At 39.6% G+C, this 20,898-nt stretch overlaps 1 protein-coding gene across 3 annotated transcripts in view; it reads right to left on the bottom strand.

Moving 5' to 3' along the window:
- The window catches only part of FAM110B (family with sequence similarity 110 member B), a 111,572-nt gene that overhangs the window by 51,107 nt on the left and 39,567 nt on the right, over positions 1-20,898 (bottom strand). The window contains exon 1 of one of the 3 annotated variants that reach the window (XM_086740846.1): positions 10,260-10,343. The exons of 1 other annotated variant lie outside the window; for it this stretch is intronic. The gene's annotated coding sequence lies outside the window, so the exon portion shown is untranslated. Of the gene's footprint in view, positions 1-10,237; positions 10,344-20,898 lie in introns of those variants that run through there. One more of the 3 variants, XM_086740848.1, reaches the window with a different exon arrangement.

The raw sequence follows: 20,898 nt of genomic DNA, 5'->3' as shown, positions 1-20,898 counted from the left end.
ACAAAAAACGTCCTACAAAAGAAACTCATCCAACACCTTCACACTTATTGAAAACTCCTTTCCAGCTGCAAGGAAAAGCAGGAAACTCGCGCTCTGGTACATGTTGCTTCCAGAAGCAGCATATTGCTAAAACCATTCTGAAGATCTGAGATCAAATCCCCAAAACTAGTAAACTTTTCATTGGGGAACACCACGTATATACCCCAAGTACCTGAATGGGAACTCCTTCTGCTACCTCCATCACCTCATCCCTGTGGAGTTTGAAAGAGCAGGACCACATAAGAAAGTGCCAGTCACACTGGTGACAGCCTACTGCTTGCTGCTGGCAGCATGAAGCCCAACTCTGACTTGCAAGGCAGCTTGATTTATGGGCAGATCTCACTTTTATTGAAGAATTTCACATCAAATGTTTGCAACATTTCCAGATATATCATGAAAAGGAAACAAAGAGCATGTTTTACGTCTTAAAGTATGAAACAGGACTTTTTCTTCTTGGTCAAACAGTCCTTGATCTGCAGCACACGTGAGCATTACAGACTTGGGAAGAAAAGGGGCTGAAGGACAGACAGAGGAAGGGATGGTTTTAAAATACATGCAGTAAGGGAAAAGAAGAGCAGGGAAGGGAGACACAAGCTGTCAGTATGAACCCATTCCTTCTGCATTCATGTTTGTGATACCTGGCATGACAGCTTCTCCACTACTATAGGTTACCTCTAAAGGATTTTCAAAAGACAACTGCATGGACCAAAGAAAGTAATCTATTCAAGCGTAAGGCCTAACTGTTAAACTAAAATGAAACAAATAGGGGTAAAATAGCATAGTTATGTACTGGGTTTGCATGACAAGGTTTTGGTAGCAGAGGGGCTACAGTGGTGGCTTCTATGAGAAGCTGCTAGAAGTTTCCTCTATATTCGACAAAGCCAACGCCAGCTGGCTCCAAGATGGACCTGCCAAGGCCGAGCCCATCAGCAAAGATGGTACTGTCTCTGGGATAATATATTTAAGAAGAGGAAGAAAACTGTGTAACAAACTGCATCCAGAGAGAGGAGTGAGAATGTGCGAGAGAGACAACTCCGCAGACACCAAGGTCAGTGAAGGAGGAAAAAGGGGTGCTCCAGGAACCGGAGCAGAGATTCCCTTGCAGCCCGTGATGCAAACAGTGGTGAGGCAGGCTGTTCCCCTGCAGCCCATGGAGGAGCAGAGATCCACCTGCAGTCCGTGCAGGACACCATGCAGAGGCAGGCAGATGCCCAAAGGAGGCTGTCACCCCATGGATGGCCTGCACTGGAGTGGGCTCCTGAAAGGACCTGTGGCTTGTGGACAGAGAAGCCCACGCTGGAGCACATTTGCTGTCAGGGCCTGTGACCCTGTGGGGGGCCCACGCTGGAGCAGGGGAAGAGTGTGAGGAGTCCTCCCCCTGAGAAGGAAGGGGCAGCAAAGACAATGTGTGAAGAACTGACCACAGAAAATTTGGGAGTAAAGTTAAGCCCAAGAAGAAGGGAAGAGTGGAGGGAAGGTAGTTTAAGATTTAGTCTTTATTTCTTATTATCCTACTCTGATTTGACTGGTAACAAAGTAAATTCATTTTCCCCAAGTGGAGTCTGTTTTGCCTGTGATGGTAATTTCCGAGTCATCTCTCCCTGCCCTTATCTCAAGTCTTTCACTGGATTTTCTCTCCCCTGTCTGGCTGAGTAGGGCAGTGACAGGGCAGCTTTTGTGGGCACCTGGCAATCCAGCTGGGGTCAACCCACCCTAAGTTCATAAGGTTTAAAGGATTTATCTGATTAATTTTTGAAAATTCAACAACAAAAAAAGTTCAGAACTTCCTAGTGGCTGTGACTGAAGCTGTTGTGGTAAGCCTGGAACTAAGCAAGCTCTCATAAATAGGGATTGGTTTTCTTTCATCTTCAAAACAGACTTTATTATTATTTTTGCAAGAGCTTCACTGTCTTAGAAATGTCTAAGTAATATTTTTAAGATATTATGTCAAGACCTGTGAACAAGCAGGAAAAAGTAAATCCCACACTGAACACAGAGCATCAGAAAAGAAAACACAGCATTGCCACGTACTTAAAGAGTAAAAATCCAAACGGTTATGGGAAGAAAGATAATGGTTTCTGCAACTACAAATATAAAACCTCATTTCTGCACACTGTCACTGATCTTGGGCAAGATGTATACAAAGACAACAATTTAAACCCCAAACAATATATTACTAGTGACGGTGATCATTTAAACAAGGGGACACTTGACTTTAATGGGGGGTGAAGAGAAGAAATTGTGCTCATGCTGTAAGGCAAAATTCATGGATTTGAAGGGACACTATGAAGAGCTTAGCAAGTATCCCTTTTTTTCCCCACAAAATTACCCAATTCATGCTGCAAAGAATGCTCATAGACAACTTCCTCCAACATCATCCCCGAGGGTCACCTCATGCTTCATTTGTATATTCCAAAGAGACTAAATGTAATTTTAGGAGTCAGCCTTGTCCAGCTTTCCTCGTTTTCAGCAATGCTGTCAGACCTACACAGCTACCGTGGGCTGCAGCAACAAGGCTGAACACCAGCAGAGCAGTAATTATGCATATGTAGGACTCCAAAAAGCATTTGCATAAATACAAAGTGCCTGTAGAATATTCTCAACTCAGGCCAGTTTTTCCATGTTTACTACTTAATTTGGAGATATGTTTTTGAGAAAGGGGAGTTTAGCTGAAGGTGCACCTCCTTCTTCCAACCCTGAGTCTCTTCGTCTCCTCTCACACAGATCTTCTGGGCATTTTTTGCCCACCGAAATGTCATGTGGACCAATACAAAGACATAATTATGTATAAGTAATGCCCAACAGAAATCATTCAAGAAAGATTAAGTTCTCTTTAAAGCTATTTCACCTAGTATTTTTTACCATACAGATGTAGCATATTCTTGTGGAAGGGAAAAATAACTCAATGGTTGCATAAAGCATAGAAAATCAGCACGGCCTACATGAAATGGCACTTGTATATTTAAGAAAAAATATAAAAACATCCTCCTCCTCCATTTTCCATCTCTGATATTGTCCAGTTTGTCCTAGCCTCCAGGTACATTTATACAGCAGCCAGAAATGGGTAGGTGTATACATATCTATACATGTGTACATTCATACCTAAGGATAGGTATAAAACATGAAGTAATTTTGCATAGCAGAACTAACACAGAAAAAATAACTTGCCTGGAGCTGTGAGGCTTGCTTGGTCTGCTGTTTGGAGACCTTTAGTCAAAGAATCACAGAACAGCTGAGGCTGGAAGGCACCTCTGCAGACTGTCTAGTCCAACCCCTTGGTGAAAGCAGGGCCACCTAGAGCGGGCTGCCCAGAACCATGTGTCACTTGGGTTTTGAATATCTCCACAGACGAAGACTCCACAACTCCTCTGGGGAACCTGTTTTCTTATGTTTAAATGAAATTTTCTGTATTTCAGTTTGTTGCCTCTTGGCCTGTCAAGGGATACCACTGAAAAGGTCTGGCTCCATCTTCTTTACTCCTCCTCCATCAGGTATCTATATAAACTCATCATTCCATATTTAATTTTAGTGAGAAACATGGAAAAAGAAAAAAAAAAGCTCTGCATAGAATCCTAATACTTCCAGTACTATGTTCTGCAAAAGCCAGAAGTAAGAGTTGCTATAAATGGCAGATGTACATACTTGGAGATGAGGGAAGCATCAATCCAGTTTCAGCAAGCTTGCCAAAAAAAAAAAAAACAAAAAAACCAAAACCAAAAAACCACAAAACAAAAAAAACCCAATGGTAATTCAACACCAGATGGATTTAGTATTTTAGTATTTGTTGATGTCTTCTAAGAATGGATGTGCTTTAAAAGTTAGTTGCAGACATGCTTTGATGCAAATTTAGGCTTCAGAGTTATGCTGAAGTAAAATAAGAAAGTCTAAGTTGCTTTGTGGCATAAGGAAAGCAAAATCTCTAGCTCTTTAGAGAGCTGAAAATCACAGTTGAAAGAAAGCATTCCAGTTTTTCTACACGTACCATAGGAAAAACATCATCAAGCCACACTACAGATGAGGAACCCAAATCCTCTATATTTTGGCACGGGATAGGGGCACGACCTGCTTGGCTGTGGCTCTGTGAGGATTTAATGAAGGCACTCTGCAAAACCTCCTCCCAGTGGAGAGGCTCTAGAGGGATCCTTTAGGCCCTCAATGCCACAAATGTGCCAAGCAGCTGGTACAAAGAAAAAAATAAAGAAAAAAAAAAAAAAAGAGAGCAAAAGAGATGTGACTTTAAAGCAGTAAGCATCCACATGCCTTGGAGCCCTGCAGGCAACAGCGAAGCTGTTAAGATTCAGGTCAGTAATGTGCCACCACTGCCTGAGACACCTAGGAAGAGCAGGAGGGGCAGCAGCAGCTCCTCGGGTCAAGCTCTTACCGAAAAGCACGGTTGGTGTGGGGTACCTGCAGGGAGGCACGAAGAAAAGGAGCCCCATTTCCAGAAATGATCAGAAAAGCTCATTAATCACTTCACAAAGGCCTGATTCTAGAGATGACAGGAGAATGACAGGAAGATGAACAGAGATGCTTGCATTCAGCACAGAGGTAACAGGCTGAAAGGAAAAAAAGCAGCTATGTGAGACTCGGAAAGGTCAGGGGTAAGATTTGTATTTGTCAGAACCAGCTTTCCAAGCAGGAGCCAAGGACATCTTGCTCCAAGAAATAAATAAATGAAAAAATATCAAACATCTTTGGTAAGAGGACTTAATTTCTTTACCTGTGTGCCACCCTTGGGCACCTCTACCTAATAAGGTATTTTTGGATATTCAACCCCCAAAAGGGAGCACTGGCTGGAAACATGTCAAAGAGCACATGATTGAACGGCAGACAGAAGCTGAAAGGCAGAGAGACAAAGTCTGGAGAAAGGTAAAAAAAAAAAAAGCGTAGATTTGAATAGGAAAATGGGGCAGACAAATTTAGAAAGGAGGCGGCAGCAAAGTAAGAAGAGAACTGTGGAGAAGAGAGAAACAGGAAGCACCAAAACGCTGAAGGACAATGACACTGTGTATTTTGAGGTCCTGCTCTATTGCACCCATCATGGTACGTGCCTTCCCCATAAAATTAACAGCAATCGTAGTGCCTCTGCTGGGTGTCACCCAGTCCCTGGGAAGGTAGGGGCCAAAATAACAATCTCCACGCTCCACAATATCCTAAGGAAAACGGGGGGGATGGACAAGGACAGAACCATGGATTGCAGTAGGGCTGACGTAACTGTAATGGAAGACGAAGGGATGTAACTTATCCAGTCCCTCATGCATCTTCTGACTAGGCTGCTGTTGTAATGTCACTGTAGAAATACAAAGCTGCACACTCATTTCCAGATGACTGCAATGCCCAAAATACCCAATGCCAATTATGACACCGAGACAGAAAGAAATCATCCTTACCCTTGGAAGTTTGTACTATAAGTGCTTATACAGACAAGAATAGTCATACCAATCTTACAACATTTTTCACTCTTTTTAAAGACATTTGCAGATGGCTTATGATCCTAAAGCACAGATTGTTCAGCCTACCTTGCAAGCCCACAGTCCGTGGTCTTGTAAAAGACACTTCACCTGTATTGTCCTTGTATCTCCCTGCCTCTCTAGCTTTTTTCTGCCTAGATTATACAGGCAGGAAACACTTTGGAACAGGAGTGTATCATATTATGCATTTGCATTACATGCCAACACATCTCATCGTACTAACATATCTCCTTCAGTATCATTACCTGCAAAACAAACACCAGGACCTTAGAGGAACCAGTTCTAACAATGGACCTTAAACAGATGCAAGACGCAAATATTCACAAACTTGTGAAAATGGGTATACCACTACAAACCTGGATATTCACATTTCTCTCCAGTTAAATGGCACTAATAACCCATACAAGCTGTATTACGCATGCATAACTGCTACAGAATGTTTCTACAGACTTCCTAAACAGGGAGCAGAACAGCCTAATTTGTGGGCTAGTCTATCAACTTCGAAAATGCTAAGCTCCCAAAAAAGAGACAAGAATTTAATATCCTTTGCCATTAATCGGGATTTTGTAGTACACGCATTCATATTAGGAAGGTATGAATGAATACAATAAAATAATTCTAGAAGACCCAACAGATACACAGACAGAAAAAACAGATGGCCATATAGTCATCAGCAGTGTAAATAATATACTGTTTCAATTAATAAACCTATATACAACAGAAGTATGAGACAGATGTAGGACAGGACATAAAGCCAAATAATATCTGATACAGAATGGTATGGACAATTCATGTTTAAAAAGACTTATTTGCAAAGTGAGGAACTGGGTTGGAAACTTCAGCTGCTTTGTAGAAAGGCTGTAGCAAGTAGTTATGCCTACAGGTGGCTGAAGCACACCCATGAAAGACAACAGGAAAATGAGACAGGAATCTCATTACCGGGATTACACAGACAATAGCATCCAGGATTACTATTTGCCGGGTGCATTCTACATTAAATCTATCAAGCCACACTTAATACCGCAGGTAATACATTTAAGTACAATTAAAATTAATCATAACAGGAGATTAAGTGTAAAAAAAAAAATTAATAATATCCATTTTGTTTTCAGTTCACCATACTGCTGCAACCGTAAGAACTGCAAGAAAAAGCCATTGCTGCTTCCATTCCCTGCTCTATAATACACGACCTTCCTCTAAATGTTGCAAATGTTTGGCACGCAGATGCCTAGAGCTGGGTCTATTTCATTCACTGTTTAAGTTTCTGACTCCACTTAGTCCTCAGAATAACTTGTGGTAGGCAAGTGAGATCCCTGCGGGAGGGGAGGGGCAGGGCAGACCTTCCCCACCAAGGGACCTTGCCTATGCCCAGTTCCTTCATCCAACAAAATACATAAAACAGGCTACCTATTTCCCATGAACTCTCAAAGCGTTACAGTAAGTATTTATGGATGGGCTACTGAATGTCTCAACCATTTGAACAGCCAGATATTTCATCAGCAAAGTAGTAATTGAGAGTTGGTTCCAAAAACAGAGGAAAAGGAAAAAAAGAGCTTTAGGGCATGTCACTTTTCTCATTCTACTATAAACCTTTACACAAATATTACTTACTGCTACTCGACTTAAAAACTGTAAGGCGTGTAAGTGCAAATCCTGCAAAATAAACACTGTGGTAATACTTTAAATCCCTATGACTGTTTTTCAGGAGTATCTCTTTCATTGCTAACAGACTACAAAAAAAAAAAAGTATTAACCTCAAGCATCATCTTTCCCCTTTAGAAAGGGTATGGTTTTAGGTAACGCAAAAATTACTTACACACATAGCAGTAAAAGATATAATGCCTTAATAAATCAGAGCTAGTGTAGTACTGCTTATTACAAGCACTCAGTTTATCGCATATATCCATCTCCAGCCAGCAGCCAAAGTTAGTGTTTCTGAAAACAGCACTCTTCAAGGAGTATTTATATTTCTGTTGCATTACAATAAGAATACTGGTGTGACACGGAAAGTGTTAACACTAATTTCTACATGAGCATACCTTAGTGTCAGAGAGTGTAAGTGATTCTTTCCCAGCTATATATGCATAGATACAAAACATCCGAGACCTTGATTTTTGTAACATACTTTTGTGCCCTTACCATACATATGCATACAGACACACATGCTGCATTCCTGGTTGGAAAGAAAAGTTTCCCTTTCACATAACAAAGGATTTGGAGAATTATCTACAGGGCAACATATCAGAAATAAGACTAGTTTGCAGAGGTGCATAGCAAAGATGCTATGCATGCATCTCCTAACAAAGTGTAATAAAAACTTTTACATCAAGAAACTCACTGGCAAATATAAAATTTCATTGAGAATAATCTGAAGTATGCTATGTTTCCTGTAGCAATACACTAGTTATAGTTAAAATATGCTTCTAGCAACAAAGATGAGAACTTTTTTAGAGTAATCCACACGAACTGTTGCTTCAATTTGTTTTTTTTTTTTTCCATTTACCCAGAAGAATACTGAGGTTTTAACAAAAAGAGAAGCAATAACAAAGTAGCTTATTCTTTGCTGTTGTGGCATCACAAGTTTAAGTTACACTGTCACCTGTCCTAGTTTAAGCTACACTGTCACCAGTTCTAGTTTCACAACTGTCATTTTTTCTGGTGATGCTTGCATAGATCCTTACAGCTCTCTTTGGAGGTACAGATGTCCACACCTAAATAACTGCTGGTGCAGCATTTCAGTGCCAGTGAGTGGTGGTATTACATGTATCCACCACCAAAAATATGCTAACTTTTACAGCATTTTTCCAGTTGTGCCTTGTGTTACTAACAAACAGTGATAGCTCAATACATGGAGCAGAAAATATCAGCCCCTCTTCTCTTGAAAATAGACTGTCTGGATATGGTAAGCATATAATTCAGCTGGAGATATTACTTTCTACATTTCTTCATTACTAACATTGCTGTTATTTACTCCTTCATGGGATGCTGTTGCAAAGGTCACAAAGATGTAGATAAATTACTTCAGGTAAGCCTCTGTTAAAGTCAGAAGGCACAGTTTAACTTAGAACCTCTTTAAGACACCTTTGGTTGATAATTTGGAGCAACAAGGGAATATGAAACAGCCTGAGAAAAAACATGTCTTCACATTCCAAGTCCTCCCTTGTCCAGGCTCAATTGTTAATATGCAAAAATGCCGTTTTCCAAGTCCACATTGAAGAAAATAGCTTTGGAAATAAAACCTAAGTGAATGTATATACCAAGGTAACTATTTTAGTCAACAGAAAAAAACTCAAAGAAACTGGTATGAGCTGCGATTAAACCTCCCAAATACTTTTCCTTTTGAATACCCTACCACAAATAATAAAGCATGCGTATCTGCTGTACCCACAGCCATATAAAGTTAGCAAGTGAATAAATGCCCACTTCTAAGGGTATCTGCTCAGGAGGTAACACAGTTTCATACTACATAGATTACGAGTGAACAACTTAAATTTTGCTTTGGTTTATACAGCAGGAAAAACATCTCCATGGATAGGTGCAGAAGGAAGAGTGAAGACTAATACCAAAACAGCTTCTGTTTCTAACACTTTTCTGATCCTGGCTGAGACAATCTACTCGTACCTCAGACGCATGGTGGCAGCCAGCCAGCCAGATGACTGGTGACTTAATATACAAGTTCATGTGGGCTCTGGAGTCTGACACAGACAAGGGCATTAACTTTGAAGTCTCAACAGTCCGCATCAATATTCAAAAGTCATCAAATGACGCATGACTATATTAAGAGACTTTTTTTTTTATACTTCAATGCTTGCTTCCTTCTGTTCTGAAAAGCTTTCACTGTAAAATGTGCTCATAAAATATGCATGCTTTTTATAGGAAAAGTTGTGATCAATTGATGCATAGGTCAAGTATGAAAAGAACTTAAATGAGTATGACACTATGATAAATAACTGTAATAGCCTCAGAATCACAGATTAAAAGATTGGCATACATATCTTGTTTCATTCTACTGCTGAAGGCAGTTCTGACAATAGACAAGGCTTTGGGCCAAAATTCAGCCTTTGAGCTGAATTTATATATATATATGTGTGTATATATATATATATATGAAAAATACATATATATGCAAGCATAGGATATACTGCAATCTACCAGGCAGAGTGGCTTTAGTTTCATTTTGAAAGCCACTTACAATAAAACCCAGTAGATGAAACAAAGAATCCACCCAAACATGAAGGCTCCAGCATCTTTGTTGAAAGAACAATAGCATATTACTCATCATCCCTCTATCTTGTTGCAAGAGAACCATCAAGATAGTTATGGTTGTGATCAAATTAAAGAACACTTCACAGAATTATTCTCTAAGCTAATCACTATTTAGAGATTTATCTTCATATGCCAATAGTTATAAAGGCTCCAATTCAATTGCTCTGCAGAAAACATCCCAATAGAAGAAATATTTCCATTAGCATAACAAAAGGCAACCAGTAAAATCACTCACATGCACAGGCTCAAAATTTCAAATGAAAACAATATTCCTGTATAAATACACTCTATTTTTGTACTAAATCCACTTCGATATGTTTTGTAATCTGATGGCTCTCCCGACAGAGTACACATGATCTTAATGAAAGCAAGATCAAATTAAATAGATGACATGATTAACGGTATTCATTTCATGCATGACTGTTTTACCGGTGAGATAAAGACCTGAAAGTAATTACCACCAAGTAAGACTCCTTCACTGACCTCTCCGCTTGCAGCTAGAAGTCCTTAAGTACTGATGTTTTGCAACAAAGACCAGTGCCTTTCATCTGTGGGCTTGCTTTCACGCGACAAGCGGAGCACCTCTCCCATTGCGTGCAGGCAGTACCTCTGTATCTATGTCTGTAATGCAGCATAAAGATTACTGGGGAAACCTATCAAACCGGCAGGCAGCAACCTCGCCCACCAATAAGCGCCAGGCACATGCAGAATCCAGCACATGCTCGCTGGGGCTCGCCGACTGTCACCGCCGCTTAGCAGGCTGCTAATCTAATTATAGCCGTTTGCCATAGCACAGGGCTGCTGAGGCACCGCGCGCGAGGCGATGAGAGATGAACGCTTTACACCTTTTTGCTGAGAGCATCAATGTTTGGGACTGTTATTTGTCTGGGTGCATAAAGATAAAATACCCGTTTGGCCTTTTTTTTTTTTTTTTTTTTCCCCCTCGCTTTTCCAAATGATTTGCCTATGAGGGGGCTTGTCTGTATCTCTGGAAAAAAAAAGGATGTATCTAGGAGTGCTCTTTCAGAAGCTGCGCGCTTGTAGTTTGCTAGGTCTATTAGAAGGAGACAATAAAATGCACCAGTTTATTCTGCCAGTAGGAATTCTTGTTTTGAACGTACACATTACCAGCATCATATACACAGTAGATCTCAGATCAGTTTATGCACAGGACTTCACAATCTACAACACAGCCCTCAGATTGGCGAGGCACCAGAAGCATGCTTTCACCACACAGTAGCCCTACAGAAGCCAACAGGACCCCCTCTGTCCTTTACGTTTACATGTGGGCAGATTCTTAGCTGACTGGAGGGCTTCTGTGTGCATTGGCACCTAAAGTCCTAAATAAGCTTTCAAGAGGTTATGGTGGAAATGCCAAGGAAACTTTTGCTATTATGCAAATCAACTGAATTCATTTGGAAAATACTTACCATGTGCAAATACTTCTTAGAAGTATGGGCAACTAACGCAAGTAAGCCTGCACACATCTCATGAATATGCAAGTTCAAAAAATGAAGGAATGTTACGATCTAAGAGACCATTGTGTATTTGAAAGTTGCTGACAGCTTTTACAGTATCAGGTAAACAATAATAAAAAAGATACAGGCACCTGTAGTTCCGTCTTCCTTGATAGCATGTTTCAATTAATCTTCACTCTGATTAGCACAAGTCAGAAAACAATCTTCCAAAGTTTCCTGTTCCCACACGGTTCACAGAATTACTTAAGCTCTACACTGACCAAAAGGTATTCAAGCACCATGGGCAAGGTGGAAACCCATAGCCTGTTCCTCAGGAATGCCAGTGTCAGCTATCTCTCGTGAGATAGAGTACATTTTTCACAATCGATATTGCCAAAGTATCATAATGCTACAACATTATGCATATATAAACTTTACAACGCATTTTTAAGATGTTCCACTACATTACACATAAAACACACCCATAAACATCATACTTATAAGACCCCAAACCCCACTGCAATAACAAATTCTTACGTGTCCACACCGGCATTTTTCATAGTTCTTTATGCTTATCACCAGCACCATACAGTATCAAGCAGAGTCCAAGTGCATGACATTAAAGGTTGTTTATAAACATTTTTATCTATCATACTTACTTCAGTACAAAAATTTGTATTTGCTACTACATAAAATGTTACTAATGGAACAGGACTTCCATGTGGTAACAGTGCAAGACCATATTTACTGACAATATGTAAGTAGTTGTGTCATAGCTTTCTTAATCTGCCAGTGAAAATGGCTCATAACGAGTCACTCTGTGCTAGCAGACTTCATCTCTAAGAAAAATATTCTCAAAGCTATATACGGCTAGAAATAAAAATGAAATGCAGGAAGAGTGACATTTTGCTTCTTGATTAAACTTGCAGTCAGCATTAAGTTCTGTGTTGCAATAAACGAAGGTTATTTTATTAAGTCTTCCTTTGCAGATTACATCATCTGAGGAGCACATCAACTTTTATAAACTGCGCTTCTTTAAAATACTACAAGTTCCTCGGCAGTATTGCTGAGCCAGTTTAGAGCCAGCAGTGGTTTGCAAGGGTTCACATTCAGCAAAGGCAAGTGGCTAAAACTACAACTAAGAACAACACAAAGCTCCACCAACCTGCCCCACTGCCCGTGGTGAGTGCCTGGACCATGCACCAGACTCGGGACAGTATAGGGACACGGCTGGGCATGCCAGCAAAAGAGGCCAAGAGAGGTTTCATGAGGACACAGTCACAAGAGACTCCTCAGCTCCAGCAAGTCTCTGTTGGAAGCGAACAAACTGTGAAAGATAGGTGAGTTGGCCAATATTTGACAGACTTTCATCAAAAGCAAAAGCCTGTCCCTGGCACAAGTTATCCGCCTATGCTAAGCTTCAAGTTCCTGCACCTCCGCATGGAAATCTCCAGTCTCTACAGTGTTTTTAGAAATTAAAATCAAGTTAGGTTTTCTATAGCCCTGTTCCTCGACAGAAAAGTTTCAATCCAAATTTTCCAAAACCATATGGTCTGAGGCAGATGCCCATCACAGAGGGGAGGAGAGAGGAAAATCTATGGGGGTACGACGAACTCATCGTATGACACTGAAACCAGCACCTTGGAGTGAAAACTGCCTAGCTGGCATACTGCACACTAAGTAATTTCACACTTCATTTAGGCACATCTAAGTATGTTAACAGACAGATTACTATTTTTGGAACAAATAAATTTTTACTATGATCACTTTTGTAAGTACTTATATATGCACTGATTTAAATATAAAAATATTTAAAATTCAAAATTTCTCATGTGTCTTGCAACTGAACAGGTTTCACTCTGGATATCGCTTAAAATTTGACTTAGAAATATACCAAATATTGCTTGGAAACTGCTACCTCAGTTATTTAATTATATTTTGCAAAGTATAATAAACATATGGAATGAAAATGAGTTGAGCAAAAAGGCTGGTGAATCAACATGCTGCATTTCTAAAGGCAATAGTGTGAATATTTGCAAGCTGTAGCCTTGAGAGGTTGAACTGAAGCAATTACTCTAATGAATATTTTACTTGGCTTAACACATTCATTAGGTTTTCAGAAGTAAGTTAAACCAGTCCATGATTATGTATACATAACAACAACAAAATCTTAAGACTTTGTTATGGTACTTTTTACATTTATATGGATTAAAAGATAAGGGGACAATTTTCTCTTCCACAAGTTTTTCTACATTTCAGTTTTCCTTCCTAAAGAAACGTATCTAACATTATTTTCTTTTTCTCTTGCAAACTACCTTTGACTTTACAGTAGTTATTTGTTGGGCTCTTTCCTTCCCTAGCAAGTAGCTTGGGAAGAGTTTGGGAGTCTGCAAATCGGTGGTAAACTCATCACAAGACCCATCACCATTCATAGAAAAAAATAAAACATAGGTCTACTGTTTGCCATATAAACTTTTCTCAGGAAGTCACAAATGTCAGGCTTCAAGGTTGAGCTTCAAGGTTCAACACATGTGCTTCCCAGCCACCACTTCATGACCTCTGGCTGCCCGGCTACATGGCCGCAAAGCTGGTGGACCACAGAAAGGGACCATGCTGCTTATCAGTAACACAGTAAGCATAAAAAATAGCCTTAAATAGCACATCCAGACCATGGACTCCATATAGTGCATGCCTGAGTCACATAAAATCAATGATCATGACCCCAGTGAGCCAAAGATTGCAAAACATAGTATAGAAAAAGCAGCCTCTGCTTCCAAACAGCCAAGTGAGAAAGACAAATTAGCAGACCGTAACACACAGGTTTAAAAAGAGAGCAATAAAAAAAACCACAGCAGGATTGATGTAAGATGCTGAAGTCCTAACACAAGGTATAATGATAGCAAAAGTCAACTGCTCACAAGGACATGGGAAGTTAAATCTACACTGGTACAAGCCACAAGAGGGCTTCGTAAGTGGAGATGCATTTTTTGTACTTGATGTGGTGGAAAATCGGGATCCCGAGAGTGTCACTTAAGCCAGAAAGCTGACAGACAAGTACAGATTTTCCTCAGTGGAAAAACAGAAAAAAGGAGTTTGCTATACAATAAGTATACTTCCAGCACCTCCACAATATTAATCTTCATCACCACTGCTGGCACTTTCTTTTCCTCCTCTATTTAGTATCTTTTTCACTATGACCACCTTACTGCAATGGGTGACAATCTGACGCTGAGTATATCTAACAGATATCTATGGCCCAGGAAAACTCTAAATGCAAGTCTTCCATTAGAGGACAGGTGTAATTTTTCAAAAACGCTATGCTGCAAAGAATGCAAAAGCTGCAGGATGAAGTGCAGCATTCCTCCCTTTGAAGGAGAAATTTCATCAGACTGGCTTACTTCTGTAATTAAGAATGTTATTTCCAATTCTGAGTAGAGAGCGCAGCTCTGAGGCTTTCTTTGATCTTGTGTGATGACAATGAAGACCCATCGAGCTTTCTAAAGACTACTGTTTTTTTTTTTAATTCTTCAAAGACTGTTTTCTGCTCTCTTGCATCTCTCCGTGTGAGAAGATGTTTATGTTGACCTCCAAAATGGAACTTAGAAAGCAAATCAAGGTGCGACTGTTGGAACATAAAGCGGTTTCTCACAGATGCTAACGTGTACAGGCATTCGCTCAAAAACTGCCCTGTTGCCAGCCAGCTCACTGCAAGCTCAAAGACTGCAAACCTTCGAGACTTTTAGTCTCCAGTCCACACCCACAATTCAGAGTTTCACAGCACCTCTCAGATCTTATTACTTTACACAAGAGCTGAAGATGTTCAGCACAATGAATCCCAGAAGAAAACTACCTTTGAATGCAACGGCTTTGGTTAGGTTATCATTTCAAGGCTAACAAGTCTGAAGACAGCCTACTGAACTTGAAGCCTTTTTAGTCAAATGTGAAATAAATTTAGATTTTAATCTTAGAATGATTGTTCATTTAATGACTAGAAGTTTCCTCCATCTAAAACTAGCAACTATGACTTGCTATACCGGAACCCAGTCTCACGGACTTCTTACAAGAAACCATAAGCATTTTGCTGGTACAAATGAAAAGTTGCTCCAGGAACAGATGCTTAATTATTTAACAGAGCAAGCGAAAAGTCCTTTTATGAAAGAGTCTTCAGGACTCTTCATTCCACATAATGCTCCTGAAGAAGAGCGTACTTAACTTTTGGGGCAGCTTGTAGACCTAGTAGTTAAGGTCTGAACCCAGTCTTCACCACAAATTGAAATACATTTTGCAAGCAGAAACATGCAGGAAGAATGTCTTATCTTTTCTAATACTGTACTGTCCTGTCCTGTGAAGGACAGCACATTTTTGAGATCATTTGTTTTCTACTACCCTCAAGTAGGTGATATCTCAGTGGTGAGTCTGAAAGTCCCAAACACGTCAGAGGTGGAAAGGGAAATCAAACTCCATCACTACATAACCTTAATAGCATAACAATAATCCTTTTTTATTCCTATAGAAATTAGGTACAAACATTGAAAAATAAGTTCAAAAGGTGAGCACTCAAAATTAAGTGAAGTCAGGACTGAAGCGTTCAGTCTGTGTCAGAACTGTACCTCCTGCATGGTCTATGATAATGTAGCCTTAGTGATCTGACCAAGAAAGTCTCTCCTTGCTCCTCAAATTTCTGCATTAATAACAGTCTAAAAAAGAAGCTGCTCCAAAGTTAATCTGCAAATACTGATATTTTCAAAGCAAATTCCAGCAGTCTATAGTCAAAACATAAGCAGCATAACCACAGTAAAAGGGTTGTTAGAGAAGGGAAACATGAGCAAGTTTCCAAGTTCTGTGTTTAACAGTGACTTCATAATACATATTACTCAGATTTTAGAACAGAAACTGCATAACTATGAAAAACCCCACAGAACTTAAAAACCATCAACAATTTCTATGCTCAGTTGGACTGTCTCATGCAATCCCACCATATCTCACCTATTAGCGTAAATATTCGTATTTGGAAGAAGCGAGGGGAAACAACGTAAATAACCCTGCACATAGTACTAAGTTTTCACACTGATCGGTTCAGCACATAAAGCTACAGCATGTGCATGGCTAACCTGCAAAGCCTAACCATTTATCTCACTTAAAGTATTCAAGCTGTTCTGGGTACTTACAACCACTGCATTTATATAATTTGGTAGCTGTTTCATTAAAAAACAAATGGAAATAGCTTTGAAATATTGATGTTGAGACGAATTTAGAAGGCTTGTTTTCTCTTTGGGTACTTAGAATATAATAATCTCTTGTGGTAAATTAGTACACTTCATCAGGAAACAGTAGCTTCTGCTATTGCTTTGCATCTCATCAATACAATGAGACAAAACCCAAACAAATGAATCTATGAATATCCTTTTAAAATTCTAATTTAGAAGTTAGGGTAAAGACTTAGCTATGTTTAGAAGAATCTACTCATTCAGAACATGGGATTTAAATTTACACTTACAGATTCAAGACTGCATAAAGAAAGAGTCTGAAAGTTATCTTTCACCTTTTGACGTAGTCACAATTGGGTTTAGGCCTCTCTACGCCTGTTTCTTTAACTCCCAATTAAAGGAGATATTTGAAGTAAAACCAGAGACTCTTTCCAGCTTTTCCAATGACAGAATATCTCATGTATAGAATATTTCATGTTTCACATCCCATGGCATCTCTCCAGCTTTCCTGCAGCTGAAGTCTGAGTTAATGTCTGATAGAACTCACAGATAACTTCAAGTAAACAAAAATAGAAGAGGAAAAAGTACCAGGCCAAACTAACTGGGGATATGCGAGACGGATTGGAGATTTAAAAAAAAGCCTGAAATCTGTAGAAGCTGATAGTGGTGAAAGAGATGCTGGCTTGTACTTCAGAAATCCTCTGTTAAAAAAGCCAAAAAGAAGAAAATCAAAAGGAAAATGAAAAAATCATGTGCCTAAAAGAAAGGAGCAACAAAATCCACACCTAGCAGATATTAATAGCTAAAGAAGTCCAGAAAACAAAGTACGCCTTCTAGGTGGCAGTATATCTTCACTCACCTCATCTGCTCTGAAAGCCTGCTCGAGGCAGATCTACAAAACTTGTAAGAAAAAAAAAAAAATTAAATTGTCATTGCTGCATACATTATTTGCATCTCACTACTACAAATCTCAGGGGAACTTACCCATAGCTACCCTTAAAGACAAAATTATCCAACCAAGGTCTTTCCCAGCAGCAACACAAGCAGCAGCTCATACTAACTATTTTTTTTTCCAGTGTGGACATAACTTTTCACACATAAATAGATTTAGTTTACATAGTCTTCAAGACAGCTGGATGCAAAACCAGTATTGATTTCACATCTGACCCCCTGCAATTCAGCACTTTGATGTAATAAGCTAAAAAGTCAGACACCTTGATCTGTGGTTAATACAGTCTCAGCACACAGCATTTCCTCAATGGAAGAGGAAAGTAGCTAAGGCCAGGGTCATGCCTTTGCAAAGACTGACCACAAAATGAAGGCACCACTGGAGTTGGTCACTATTAGGGACAGCACCAGCAGGGCAGACCCCATAGCAAGTAGCAGAGAGAAGACATCTCTTAAAACTGGTATCATCTCCAACTTAAAAGCGTAGCCTGTTGGCAGGTGGAGTTAAGTGTTTAGTGTTTGAAAGTACCATGAAAGAAGACAGAGGACTTAGCCTCCACATGCCCTGACCAACAGAAGAAAGAGTCTGAAGAGCCTGCAGAGGCTGAACTCATGAGAACACTTCCCACATTGTTTTGGGATTTTGTTTTTCTAAACATTAATGAAACTCACTGTAGCTTACAACTGAGAAAATGAAGATAGAAACAAGGATAAGAAGATAGAACAAAGCTAAATATAGGTATAGTTACCTGATGCTTTCAATAACTGGTGAGTCATTTGAGTACTTGCACTAGAATTAAAGCATTCAAAAATGAAAGGCTGCTGGTGCACAATCTACAGAAGAATGGAAAACTACATTATGTGCATATCCAGGCTACATCTCTTAGATCTTTCCCCCCTCTGCCCATTAGATTACAAGATTACCTGTATTTTATGTTAAAATATTAACCCATTTTGTTCTTTATACAAAGTTTTTCACAAGGAGTACCATTGATTTTGAGGAGACTCAGAATATTATGCTAACAAGATACAAAGCTATCATCATTCAGGACTCTACATAAACATCTTCTGCTTCCCTTAACGCTGAAATTTAAAACATCGACTGTGACTAAAATAGGTGAGTGCATGCAGTAACTTGGCATAAACATAAGCAATCCTTCAAGAAAATGTGATCTAATACTTGTAATTTAAAATTATCTTGCAATCTGACTTACAAAATAAAGAAAACAAAGATATCACTCAGGTGAGTCAACATTTTCATTAGAGGCTGCCTACCACAGTAAAAACTCAAGTGAATGAGCATTGCAAAAGAACATGTTCCTGTAGAAATAAATTATCAAGATATAACTCGAAACAGTCAGAAAGTAAGCAAGGTGTATGTAGGATTATTCACTTCTTCAAACCTGTTCTTATTAGCAGAACACAGAAAGAGAAGACAGACAACAAACAGAAAGCTCTACAGAAGACAAAACCCTACTGGAATAATGCACAGGTAACAGGAAGCTTCACATAGAATTAATGCAACTATATCAAGCTTGGATATCAGAATGGTTACGTTTTAATGCCAAGCAATTCTGTATAGAGATAACTTTAATCACACTGAAATGACTGACTAATTTTTGGCTGAGGTCATGTATCTTACTTTTGCTTTGCTTAAGCAGTCCACCACAGAGCGCTTCCGATCGAATATTGTTTATATGACACATGAGAAAATACTTCACTCCTCTGAAAGTTTACAGCACTCAAACTAATCTAAATTACAAGTTGTGGCTGCAACAGTCAGCAGCAATAAAACAGACAAAGCAAAGCCTTTTTTTTTTCCCCAGACAATATTAAACTGATCTTTGCATAAACATAAACATGTCTCTTTCCGGAAAACACCTTATAGATCAGAAAACTATTTTGAAGATGTTGGCACATACAAATCAGAAAAGGCTGATTTAGGTTCTGGATTGTGCATTTATCTAGCATGAGTATTTATAAAGTCTATTAAGAAGCTTGTTAATTGTTGGGGTAACAAGCTCTTCTCATGCCATGGTGCCACAGTAGGAGGACTCAGACAACAGTGAAAAAATAAAATCAGCTATAAATGAGTTCACTGAAAAATTACTTTCTATTCTTGTACCCTTTAGACTTCAATAAACCAGAGTGTCTAGTACGAGTTCCTCAGGAAAATTAAATAGGGATTATTTTCATTCAAGACACTCTAAAAAAAAAAAAAAAAAAACACAAGCAAACAGAAAAAAAACCTCTAAGACACAGACCTGAGTGGAAACATTTGATGTTATCACATAGCAGGTAACTCTCGATCACCTACCATGATAACCACTACGACATTAGCTACCCTTATGGAAGGATAAGGGCTATCTTGAAAAGCTGCATTTGGTGGAATGATGCAACTTCTGGTAAGCTGGGAGACAGCCCAAGAACTGGCAATCACAGTGGTAAAATTTCAGGAGGACCTAAGTCTTCTTAAGCCTTAAGTCCACTGGAAGCCCACTTAAGGCTCTCCACATTGCATGTAAAGAGAGCTGCTTCCCTCCATGAAGAGCTCTTTTCAGTGCAGAAAACACATAGCCTCTGCCTTCTCCACAGCTCAATGGCCTGTAGTGCTACTGGTCAGCACTAATCATGGTTAAGTGAAAAGCAGACCCAATCCACACACCTCTGGCCCTCAAGTCACCTCCTCTAGAGAAACTGACGGCAGAAATTCAAGTCAACATGAAACAATGCAAAAGTTACAAAACTCCTCTCCATATCTGCATGGCTTCCATCAGTGAGTGCCCAGAGCCACCTGGGAGACAAGGGACAGCTCCAGACAGGGACCACAAGGGTCATGACAATGAGTACTCCACTGGACACCATTCTCCAAAGTAAATGCAGGTCTCTTATCCAGCTGGCAGCCAAACAAAACATTGACTTTGATTTCTGGACACCCACACATGCTCAAAGATTTTTTCCTTCTTCCCATCACCACTTTCTTCACCACCTTGCCTTGGAGAGGACTAGTGGAGGGTAGGACTTCATTTTATCTCAATTAATGCTCATCTCCTTGCTTTTACTAGGTCAAAACTTCAACATTATATGGAAAAGGCGAAGATCACAAGGTGATCCTCCTAGCAGGGTGGGACACCTTAAGGTTTGAAGGCCACATACAAACAGGCAAAACAGTGCTGGAAAAGACAATTTGTATCTCTTTCTGCAGTTGATGACCTTCACATGACTACTTCTCTGAGAAAATACAAAGCACTGAATACAGGAACTCCAGCAAGGACCTAACTAAAGCCCAGAACTACCTGGAGAAGAAGCAAGAAATAGTGAATTAACGTTTACAGAAGTTTGTGTAAACCGAATAGAAATCTGAGACTCAAGATGGGCAGAGTTCCCTAGGTATGACTTCATGGCAAAGAGACTTTCTTGTAGTTTTAGGAGTGCAATTGTATATAGCTATACATAGAGATATGACTGTCTTCATACTATTCATTGACCTCTTTCAGTATCATAGCAAAC

The sequence above is a fragment of the Chlamydotis macqueenii genome, chromosome 2, assembly GCF_036417535.1.
Source record: "Chlamydotis macqueenii isolate bChlMac1 chromosome 2, bChlMac1.mat, whole genome shotgun sequence".
Lineage (NCBI taxonomy): Eukaryota > Metazoa > Chordata > Aves > Otidiformes > Otididae > Chlamydotis > Chlamydotis macqueenii.
Note: the sequence above shows the minus strand (reverse complement) of the source record. Positions and strands in the feature narration are given on the sequence as shown.